The sequence below is a fragment of the Tachypleus tridentatus genome, chromosome 13 (assembly GCF_004210375.1).
Source record: "Tachypleus tridentatus isolate NWPU-2018 chromosome 13, ASM421037v1, whole genome shotgun sequence".
In the NCBI taxonomy this organism is placed as follows: Eukaryota; Metazoa; Arthropoda; class Merostomata; order Xiphosura; family Limulidae; genus Tachypleus; species Tachypleus tridentatus.
Genome location: NC_134837.1, coordinates 206126377 through 206138272, shown reverse-complemented (window position 1 = coordinate 206138272; position 11896 = coordinate 206126377). Strand labels below are relative to the sequence as shown.

At 34.3% G+C, this 11896-nt stretch overlaps 1 pseudogene across 1 annotated transcript in view; it reads right to left on the bottom strand.

Moving 5' to 3' along the window:
* Positions 1-6098: 6098 nt before the first annotated feature.
* The window catches only part of LOC143238740 (guanine nucleotide-binding protein G(s) subunit alpha-like), a 35975-nt pseudogene continuing 30177 nt past the window's right edge, over positions 6099-11896 (bottom strand). The window contains exon 11 of the transcript XR_013020737.1: positions 6099-11739. The product of XR_013020737.1 is annotated as a guanine nucleotide-binding protein G(s) subunit alpha-like (transcript). The remainder of the gene's footprint in view (positions 11740-11896) is intronic.

The following is an 11896-nucleotide window of genomic DNA, read 5'->3' as shown; positions in this document are numbered from 1 at the left end:
AGATGGCACTATCGTCGACGAAATTACTGTGGATATCAATATTTATGCAAAAACGCAAATGTTTGTTGTGAACCGAAAAGATACACAAAAGATATTAAAACCCAAACTGTAGCCTTATAACCCTCGAGACTTATTGCTGAGCCACGTGAGGACCAACTTCAATCTAAACTAGCACTAATAATAAATAATATTTATTGTTTTTTAAGGTTGTATCTTAATACCACAAAATTCAAAATGGTAAGTTTCACAGTGTTACTGAATAGGGAAATATTTTGTATTTTTAAATAGAAGCAGAAGGAGGTGTTTATAAAAAAAATTAAATATGACGATGACCCCATTCTAGATTTGGTTTTACTTAAAAATTAAACGTATTTAAAGTTTTGAAACAGCTTAATGTGAGACAAAATATTTATTTCAGTGTAACGTTTCGTCTATAATAGTGACACACGATCACTTCCAACATTCAAAATACAATGGGGCCTGGCATGGCCAAGCGCGTAAGGCGTGCGACTCGTATTTCGAGGATCGCGGGTTTGCGCCCGCGTCACGCTAAACATGCTCGCCCTCCCAGCCGTGGGGGCGTATAATGTGACGGTCAATCCCACTATTCGTTGGTAAAAGAGTAGCCCAAGAGTTGGCGGTGGGTGGTGATGACTAGCTGCCTTCCCTCTAGTCTTACACTGCTAAATTAGGGACGGCTAGCACAGAAAACCCTCGAGTAGCTTTGTGCGAAATTCCAAAACAAACAAACAAACAAATCAAAGTACAAATAAATTTAATTAAACAGCACTGATACTAAACACCAACGAAAACGTGGAAAATAATATTAAAGCATGATAGAGGCCCAGCAAGACCAGATGGTCAGGGTGCTCGACTCGTAACCCGAGGGTCTCGGGTTCGAATTTCCATCATACCAAACATGCTCAACCTATCAGCCTTGGGGGCGTTATAATGTTACGATCAATCCCACTATTCGTTGGTAAAAAAGTAGCCCAAGAGCTGGCGGTGGGTGGTGGTGATTAGCTGCCTTCCCTCTAGTCTTACACTGCTAAATTAGGGACGGCTAGAAGTGGCCAAAACACTCAAGATAAAAAAAAAAAAGAACTGTGATTATCGATCAGTACTTTTGTAGATATTATTTATGAACATTAATTAGTTTGATACACAAATTAAGAAAAAAAAATTAATCCAATTATATGTAGATGTATTCTATTCTCCAATCGCCAAACTGACTTTTACTTATCACGTTTCATTCTTACATATATCTTGCCATTGAAATAGTCTTCTAATTTTGTTATTTACGGACGATGCCAGATGCCCATCACACACGTGGTGTTCACATTGGTGGCCATGTCAACAACTGTCATCAGTATCTGAACTTTATGCGTGCATTCTCTGGGGTTGTTGATCACAAAATAATTTGCTCAGCAGCTATTTTATCAGTAAATTTTAGAGTGTTCATACACACACAGATCTGGCACTCGTGTGTGTACGTGTCAATGTTCAGAGCTCCATTAATTTAGAAGATTTCACTAGAAGTGTTGTACCTACTACTGTAAAACACGCCTAACCTCCTGGCTGTTAATTATATATTAACTGGATTTACCCTCACTTTTCTTCCATAAGGATACAATCTTGCTTCTTCTTACTTCCAATTCTTACAAATATTCCAGTGAACTTTAACTATATGTATTGATGGCTCTTTTGACTTCACTTCTGGAAGGACTGCTTGTGCCTGTTACATTCATACACTTGAAATCATCAAACACTTTCATCTTCCTAACAATGCTGCTGTTCGTGTTGCATCATTCTTGACTTTTTTTTTTTTCCTACTCTAAAGCAGAGTCCCTTCGAGAGCAGCTCTTAGCTCTTTGGTTTTCATTCTGCATGGCTCATTGAACTTTTTTCAAGCCTTTGTTTATATTGCTGTTTCTCTCATTCACTCTTAACTCGGGAATGTGGTCTTCATTTTCTTACTTGTGTCATCATGGTTTTTCAGCTTGCTTCGCTTCATCTGTCCAGGAAATCTTGGAATTTTTGGGAATGAACGTATGGACATATTGGCTATGAAGGCGTGATAAAACTCTCTCACTGACATTTAAGCCATATCAGTGTAAAATATTTTTCATCATAACCTCCTTCTACACGTGTTTTCTATCCACACACTCCTTGACCTTTAGTACCCCTAAAATGTTCACAATATTCAACCTACATACGAACAAAAACCTCTTGTGGTAAAACAAACCCTTCTTGACATTACATGTACTGATCTTTACCTTGAACTTTGCATTTTGAACTTCAATCTCTTCAAAACTGGATTACATGTTTATCCTTTATGTCGAACTTGTCATGTATTATCAGAAATTATACAACTCCCTCTTTTTTTTTTCTGATTGTCATTCTTATTCTGCATTTTATCAGTCTTCTTCAAATTTCCAGTCGCCACCTTCTTGTCATCATGAATAAACTTCTTGGAGCCTATGACCTCCCTGCCCAATCTAGGCTTCAGGTTCCATTATTTCGTACTTTTCTCTACCAATACTAACAGTTCATTCTCTCAGGAGTAACCATTTTTGGATCATTTTTACCTTGGATTGTTGCTTAACGGTAGGAATTGGAAATAGACTCAACAAGCATCAATAGTGCCCGAAAATACGAAGATAAGAAAAGTGGGAAAGTTCTAAACTTGTCTATTCGCACGGGATTCATTGATCTTGTGGCATTGACTTTAATTCATGATAGTTTATATTTCTAACGCATACCTTAAAAGTTATAGTTTTAACAGTTAATTTTAAACATCAAATGTGTTTACAAAGATATGGTTAAATTATAAAAATTAATGAGTTTTATATACTGTATCAGGATGGCGTATTAAATAACTGTTTACAATGATCAAAGAAGTTATGCCTTTTGAAAACTTATTTGGTAAATATGCAATTCTAATCAAATGGTTGTTGTTGTTTTTGTTGTGTTGAATTACGCACAAAGCTACACAACGAGGTATCTGTGCTCTGCCCACCACGGATATCGAAACCCGGATTTTAACGTTGTAAGTACGCAGACATCCCGCTGAGCCACTGTGTGGGACCAATCAATTGGAGCTAATAAGAGGTTTGGTGTTAATGAAAAGTTACAAAACTATATAAAACTTACAATTCCAGTCTACGCGTCAGATGTGCTTGTCACATGTCCTACCAAAGATTATATAATGAAAAAATCTTCAACTGATAGTTTTATATTTAGGCCATTTCAAAACGAAATACTCCATAGTTATCGCACTCTACAGGTGGTTTAAAAACAATTACTCTTTAACTCAGTAGAAAAACAAAATAGTATTTCAATAAAAAAAAAAACTTATTTTATTTGCTCACTGGTGTGTTTCTTTGCTTTCTGCATTTGCAATTATCCTTTGTAGTGCATTTTCGGAACCTGGGTTCTTGAAGATTCATTTAACTAGTTGATGAATGTCTCGGCACCTGAGGCCACATTAAAATTTAATTACCCATAGATAAAATTATTTTTTGTGTTTGGGTGCACTTTGTTTTAGAGTGGAAGAGGGACAGTTGGTCTATGCCTTAAATTTAGACTTTTTTTTTTATAGGGGGTGGCCCGTAAGTTTCTACCCATCCACATCGTGTCTAAACAACGTTATAATACTAATGATGAGTAGAAGGCAGCTGTTACCGCGGCTTTTGGAACAATAACCCTGCTATGTTGAGGAAAATGTCTCACAGAACATGATGTCGCATAACATAATGCAGCGAGAATGAGGGACAGCACACAGAAACACAAGATATATGGATGGGTAGGGACTTACGGGTCACCCTGTATATTTTAAGTTTCGAGACTTGTTTTATCTGCCAAACACTCATGTTAGTGCTGTAAATTACATATATAAATTAGCTCCATTTTTCTTTTGGGCTAACGAAAATTTTGTTTTCATGTATCATTATTATAATCAGGGTCCTCAACAGATAGAAGTGGTTCGGGTCTCTTTCAAACTCTTAAGTAGGCTAGCATCTACTTGATATAACATCTTTTTAGATTCATTGCTTTTTCAGGTAACGGGTTGTCAAAATTAAGGGTCTTCTAGTCAGTTTTAATTAGTAAATCGTAAATTATGTATTCATGTACGAGTATCTAGTACTACACTTGCAAACATACCTCTGGCAAAAAATTTGTATTATTGAAGATGATGAGCGTACAGCGTTAAGGAAAAGCAATTGAAATGGATTTTAAATCCATATTTTTGAAACTGTTTCCTTTTCATAACCTATTAGGTGTTACAAAGTTACCTGTGGATCAATATGACACTTCACAGACACAATCAGAAGGAATAAATGTCTTGGAACTGCTTTAATTACAAAAGAAAGTTAAAAAAAAGAATAATTTTGTTAGCTACTGTTTTATAATTTCGCCAGTATTGGTAATTTTCCAAAATGCTGCTAAATACTTGCAGACAAAATTTTTTCTTAATACGTAATGGTAAATAGTTATAAAACTAATGAGATGGTTGAGTATTTTTTAAAATTCGAAACAAAACTAAATTCTGGTGTTCGTTAATATTACTTTTCCATTAATGATATATAAAAAGCATTTCTATAAAATTGCCCGGCCTGGTCAGGTGGGTTAAGGCGTTCAACTCGTAATTTGAAAGTCGAGAGTTCAAATCCCGGTCGCACCAAACATGCTCGCCCTTTCAGCCGTGAGGGCGTTATAATGTACGATCAATCCCACTATTTGTTAGTAAAGGAGTAGCCCAAGAGTTGGCGGTGATGACTAGCTGCCTTCCTTCTAGTCTTGCACTGCTAAATTAGGGACGGCTAGTATAGTTAGCCCTCAAGTAGCTTTGTGCGAACTTTGAAAACAGTTCCAAAATCTGTGTTTTCCAAGAGTCTGGCGTGATTCAGACATCATCACATGGCTCATATTTTTATATTACTCGTATTCACTTTGTAGATACCTGAACTTAACACCAGTGGTTACTAATTAATTACTTCAACATATTTGCTTGGCTTTCAAAAGTAAAATTACGAAACTTAATAATTATGAACTGTTTTTTTACGTCACAATTAGTATTAGTTCCTTAGTTTTCTGCTTAGAAGTGAATGAAAACACTTTAAAAAATCTACCAAAACCTGAAATATTACCACACGTAACCTAAGCAATTTACATTTAACAAGGGAAAATGTTAAAACAAGTTTAATGGGACTTCCTACGTACGAAGTTAACTGGAAATTTCCTAATTTATTTATTAATGCGTTATCCACTTTTGACAAAAAAAAATATAAAAATCCTATAACCTAAGTGCTCTCAAATGATGGATCTTTTATCAACAGGATTAGACTGGGAAGCCCCAATGAAGAATCGTCCACCTTTCAGAAGTATTTGGGTTGTGGTTTTTTGTCTTAAATTGACTTCCTGAACCTACATTAACTCCGAACGTCGTGAATTATCCACTCTTTAATTAATTTCGATTACTTCTTGTTTCTGTTTGGATAGAGAAGTTTACAACATAATACTAAATTACCTGGACAACTAAGAAATTATCTATATCACCAGATAAGTTCTGAAAATATTTGTTGTTAGTATTCTAATTCTTTATCGATGATTACAAACTAGAACCTTGATAGTTCTATGCAAGATTGTACATTGGAAACAGGTTCTTGTCTCAGGTAAATGAGGCTTTTTTTTGTTTGTTTTTTGTAAATAATTGTTTCTCTGACTGGTATAATAAATAAAAACTGGAAAGGCTATTTGTATGCTTATAAAAATGTGTAATTGATATAATAATTTTAAACATTAAAGTTTATATATGGTAAATATTCATTGCAATGATTTAATGAGCTTCAACAAAGTACATCTGAAACAAGTATACCCTAAAAGATGAAAACAATCATTTTAATGGAACCATATCAGCCACAGTGGTGGATTCAAAAGGTTCGAATAACTTCGGTTAGGTTCCCAGGTTTTTCTTTAGGTTTAAGATTACTGTTACTTTGTTTTTTAAGGTTTATACTAACTGTTCATACTTGGGACTATAATGAACAAAATGTAAGTAGTGCATGAAACTTGGAACAAAACACACAACACACAAGTGGGACATTCCTTATGTATTTGATAAGCACATGGGTACGTATGTACACTGTACACTTTCCACAGTGTGTCAGACCAAGCTTCTACAACATTGTCACCAGGTGGAGAAGTGAAATATCAAAACAAGTATAATCATAACATTGAAAGAACAAAAACTCATCTTTCCAGACCTACAGTACATATCGGCTTGATACACCACCAGGCTTTCAACCATGCCACTACAAAACAAGCTGCTGCATATATAGATTTGTCAGAGGAACTCCCACCTAAAAGGTTTTTTTTTTAACTTTTTCTGTAGGAATCTTACATGATTTCTTTCTATAAATACCTATCTTTTGTTTTAAACAGGGAAAATAATTCCACACTTTTTAATACCAACTCTAAATAAGAACTGATCAAATGTAATCTACTCGGTAGTTGAAAATGTGGTTGGACTACACACTAGTCATTACATTTAATAAACATCTTTGTACTACTTAAGATGTATGGCTGTATACACAACTTTGGCTTCTACAATATGAAAAGTTAAATAACCACTCAGCACATCAACAATTTTGGTTTTCTTGCATCAAACAACACAAATTCATCAGACAAAGCTGGCACTTTATCGATTTAAATGTCTTCTCTTCCTAAAAATATATGGGTAATTAGGTATGATAATAAAAAGGCCCAATCTCAAAGAGATCCTTTGTAATTACCAAAGTTCCCATAAAAAAGAACAATACAGTAAAATTTTGCTTTTCAAAGAAAAACATCTAGCCTCCTAAAATTAATAGTTCTTATCAATTACCTTCCTCCAAGCATTAGAATGTAACAGATAAAGCAAAACTCAACATTTCTACTTTTGGCCTACAAAGAAACTTCAGTGTTCAGTATATGTTCTTGTCTCTAAAACAACTTAAAGAGTTTTAACCAATATGTTATGATAAGCTTTGTTTTCCTCTCTCTATCTGCAGACACATGTAAATATATAGACAAAACAGAAATGTCTGCTTTATCTTAATACAGATCTATTTCTATTGTCGCTCATTATTACTTCAAGCATTAGTTTGTGACTACTGCAAAATAGAATTGCCACTGTATAATGTTAACAAATTCACCATAGGTTTTAAGAACTGACTGCAGAGATAATGCTGCCACCAAAGGTTTCCCAATCATCCTTTTAAGCCAACAATGAATGTACTTCATAACGCATCAATTTAAAAAAAAAAGAAAAAAAAAGCAGTTTCAAAATCCACGATTTGTTTGTTTTGATTTGTACATAAAAGAAAGTAGTGCATGAATGACACCTTAATGGCAGGTAACACGTGTAACTAACTGTTTGCTAAACACATCTAACACTAAAAGTTTAATTCTCAAATACTCTAAGCAAGAAAAGTAAAAAAGTATTGAATCACTTGTAAAACAAGTGTATACACAAATAATAATGATATAAGAATACATTCAGATCTATTTAGAACTGGACATACAAAATAGCTTAAAGTTATATAACTGTTTACTAAAAGGAAAGCCACTAAAAATGTGCTTAAACCATAACTGTCGATCTTTTCATATCTACATAAAACTAAACAAACTGCTACAACAACATAATAAAACTTTGACAAGTTACGGTGAAAAATGTTTACAGTACAAAACAATCTACACAGTGTTTATTCAGATCAAATTCATGTCTACACTCTATCTGTGCTCTAAATTTAAATCTTCTGTTTGATACTGATGTTGAAAAATTACGAAGAAAATTATACAAAACATAATGTAGTTAACATTTTTAGTACTAAAGACAAAGCTATCAAATATCCAACCTGAAGTTTAAGTAGAAAAGAATTTGAATATCATTAATTTTATGGGATGAAAAACAGAGATTTCCCCCAGTCATCAAATTAACTGTGGGATAAAATGTGGTTTCAAGATTTAGTGTTTGTTCTTTTCAATGGTAATTTCAGAATAAATAGTACAATATACCAATAGCATACGAGCAATTCAGTATAGTCAATCAAACCAGCAGCTATTGAACAGCCTGTAGAAAACTTCAGTGTTATTGTAGTTTATAGCATATACACTATCCAGATAATCAGCATTCTTGTAGTTCATAGATTGTACACTAACCAGATAATCAGTATTCTAGTAGTTTACAGAATGTACACTGACTAGATCATCAGTGTTCTAGTAGTTTACAGAATGTACACTAACCAGATCCTCAGTGTTCTAGTAGTTTACAGAATGTACACTAACCAGATCATCAGTGTTCTAGTAGTTTACAGAATGTACACTAACCAGATCATCAGTGTTCTAGTAGTTTACAGAATGTACGCTAACTAGATCATCAGTGTTCTTGTAGTTTACAGAATGTACGCTAACCAGATCATCAGTGTTCTAGTAGTTTACAGAACGTACACTAACTAGATCAGTGTTCTAGTAGTTTACAGAATGTACACTAACCAGATCACCAGTGTGTTATGGTAGTTTACAGAATGTACACTAACCAGATCATCGGTGTTCTAGTAGTTTACAGAAGGTACAGTAACCAGATCACCAGTGTGTTATGGTAGTTTACAGAAGGTACAGTAACCAGATCACCAGTGTGTTATGGTAGTTTACAGAAGGTACAGTAACCAGATCACCAGTGTGTTATGGTAGTTTACAGAAGGTACACTAACCAGATCATTGGTGTTCTAGTAGTTTACAGAAGGTACAGTAACCAGATCATCAATATGTTATGTTAGTTTACAGAAGGTACAGTAATCAGATCAGTGTGTTCTAGTAGTTTATAGAAGGTACAGTAACTGGACTGTCACTGTTTTCTGACAATTTTTCAGACAGTATAATAATCATACACTCACAAAAACTGTAAAGCACAAACAGATCTAACAAAAGTTTTCACTGACAGATATTGTAAACACACCTTCTACATAAGAAAGAGATAAATATACAATTTTGTAATATCACTGTTTTCCCATTGGAAATAAACAACAATAACAAAGAATTGTTAAACTATTGTTTAACTAAGTGTGTATCATATAAACTTATAAAAATATATGACAAGATTTTGTTCTTTCAAACAAACAACTGTATACTTAACTACTGCCGTTGTGGTCTCCAATTTTCACAGTAACTGAAAACTTTATATAATTGCTGACCTTATGTAAGCTTTAATATAATCATAACCACTACCTTAGTTACCTGCTCTTCAATAAAAGAGATTTGGATTATAATGGTTTTGGTACATGCAAGAACTTTTTTTAGTACAAAGCTGTGCAACAGACTATATGTTCTCTGTCCACCATGGGAAATCAAATCCAAAATTTAGCATTGTAAGTCCATAAAATTACCACTGACCCACTGGGAGTCTCGGTACTCATGAGAAAGGTAGCACAAAATGTATGAATAATAAACATATTATGTTACATTAGTACAGTTTTATCTAAGGTATATATACATATATATTATTAAGTTTCAGAAATGTGAGAAGTTTAATATTTGACATTTGTTTTGTTCTTTATGAAAATTATAATGCAATTATGAATAAAGTATTAACAGAAGTCATAATGTTTCACTAAACACAGTTACTAGTGATGCAGTCATAAGTACTGAATACAGATCAGAGATACAGGCCTGTAACATCTGTAACCAAAATATTTTAAGATGAAAGAGAAAAATTTTAACATACAAATTTAATAGATACTGGCAACAAATGTTATAATGATATTACACAGAAATCTGTATTGTTAACAAAGGTTATGTTCTAACAAGTCTACTAAACACAGGAAACCACATTCTACCCCAACCTGTTTTTGTAGTACCACTTGAACAACAGAACTCAGTATTAGCAGAACTGACTTCAGGGTACAATGTGTACTACCAAATTTCTTTCACACTGGTAGTAGCTAATGATGCTTACAGAAACACAACAACCAATTATCCTAGATAACTATGTCCGGCCCACTTCGGTATGTCCAACCACAATTACTAGGGGACAAGTGAAAATTAACAAACTGATCCACAGCACCAACCATTCCCTCATTATGTTGTCATCTGCAGTTATCATATCTCATTCCTAACTCCTAAATTATATTTCATCCCATGATGTTAATTTATGCCATTCTAATGGTATGTTTATACCATGGAATTAACAAAAGGTAAGATTAACTTATGTTTAAAATTATCATTTCTTTCTCAATATAATATTAAAAACCTCAACACCTCTTTGTTTCCTTCATTATTTGTTTTATATATGTTTAACACTATAGTATCTCATTCTTAATGTGTTTTAGTTTAAATTATTTTTAATAATGAAGTTAATTTAAGCAGTTCAGTTTTAGGAGTTCTCATTACGTATTGCTTCTTCAAACCATACGGTTACCTGGCCAAGAGCTCATTATGAACCTGAAATCGTTTTTGACTATGAGTGATACAGACAGTAATCCGTACAGTACCTAAGCTACCTAGCTATCCAATGAAACAACACCCTTGTCATTACTTGGTAGTCTTCAAATGTTAGTTCCAATCTGTTCACTATACATACACTGACTTTACGTAAGTACTATAATCTCAGGTTAACAATGAAGTATACACATACATACTGAAGGAATTTTAAGACTAAATGACACAACTGTATTTGGTACAGTCTAAATCTTTTCTTCAGATTCTCTTTACAATTCCAGTAATTGTTTTAAGTCTTACTAACAGATTATTCAAAAAAAAGAAAACAAAAATAAAACATGTTATATGTATTTCTACTGATTAGATCAGATGCTGATGTGCTACCTAAAACTTTAAACAAAGATCACAAACACAGGGACAAAGAGTCTAGTGCGTACAGGATCAGAAAATTTACAGCACGAGAAGTACTCCAAGAGAACAGAAAGCTAATTCATCACTCCCTAAATGGTGCTTTCCTTGGATACTCCAGAAAAAGAGTTTACTACACAGTTCCCAGATTTTGCTCTCTGGTTTTCTTGAATAAGACTAGAGTCATTAACTTAATGTTATAAAACAACAAGAAAATACAAGAGGACAAGATGTTACACATATCTGACAACAACTAGCTGCCGACCCACCTGGCATCAGCAAACCACACCCTTTGTGGAGTGAACTGTCTTTCTTAGGGCAGCCAATAACAACCAAGCTGCTCTCTCACGACTGTGCGGGTCTAGCAGGTATAATGACCTGGTTACCAGAGCTAGAAGTACAGGCTTCACAATCCTTCTGTGCGTTCTGAGTCCATTTTTTTGTCATTCAAAGTAATGTGACCTAAGCCCCAAGGTCATGCGAGCCTAAAGTTTGGATGCTGCCAAAACAAGGAAACAAAGAGACGGAGGGAGAAAAATGGGGGCTGGGACAGGACTTGAGGTTAATGCCCCCAGGCCTGATACAACCAGAAAAATACAGGTAACATACTGGTATCAAAACTGGGAGATTGAGCCAGTGGGTGATGTCACATGATGAGAGTCCAGCAGCATCCATACTTGCCCCTGTACTACAGATAGCTAGTAACCATCACAAAAGCTCATACTGGCGAAGATGCATCCTCTGAATGATGTCCCTACAGTCGTTAAAGACACGTCTGATGTTCTCTGTGTCTACAGCACAGGTGAAATGTGGGTAGCAGTAATGCTTTCCATCACCACTGGCTGTGCTGATCCGCTGGAAAGGAAGTAAACAGTTCTTGAGTGGCTTACTTCCAGTTAAAGGTTACTAAAATTTGTTTTTAACTCCAACATATTTTATCTTTATGTTTAACATAACACATTAACGTTCTTTTATTCTGACTGCTTCATATTCACATCTACTTGGACTACAA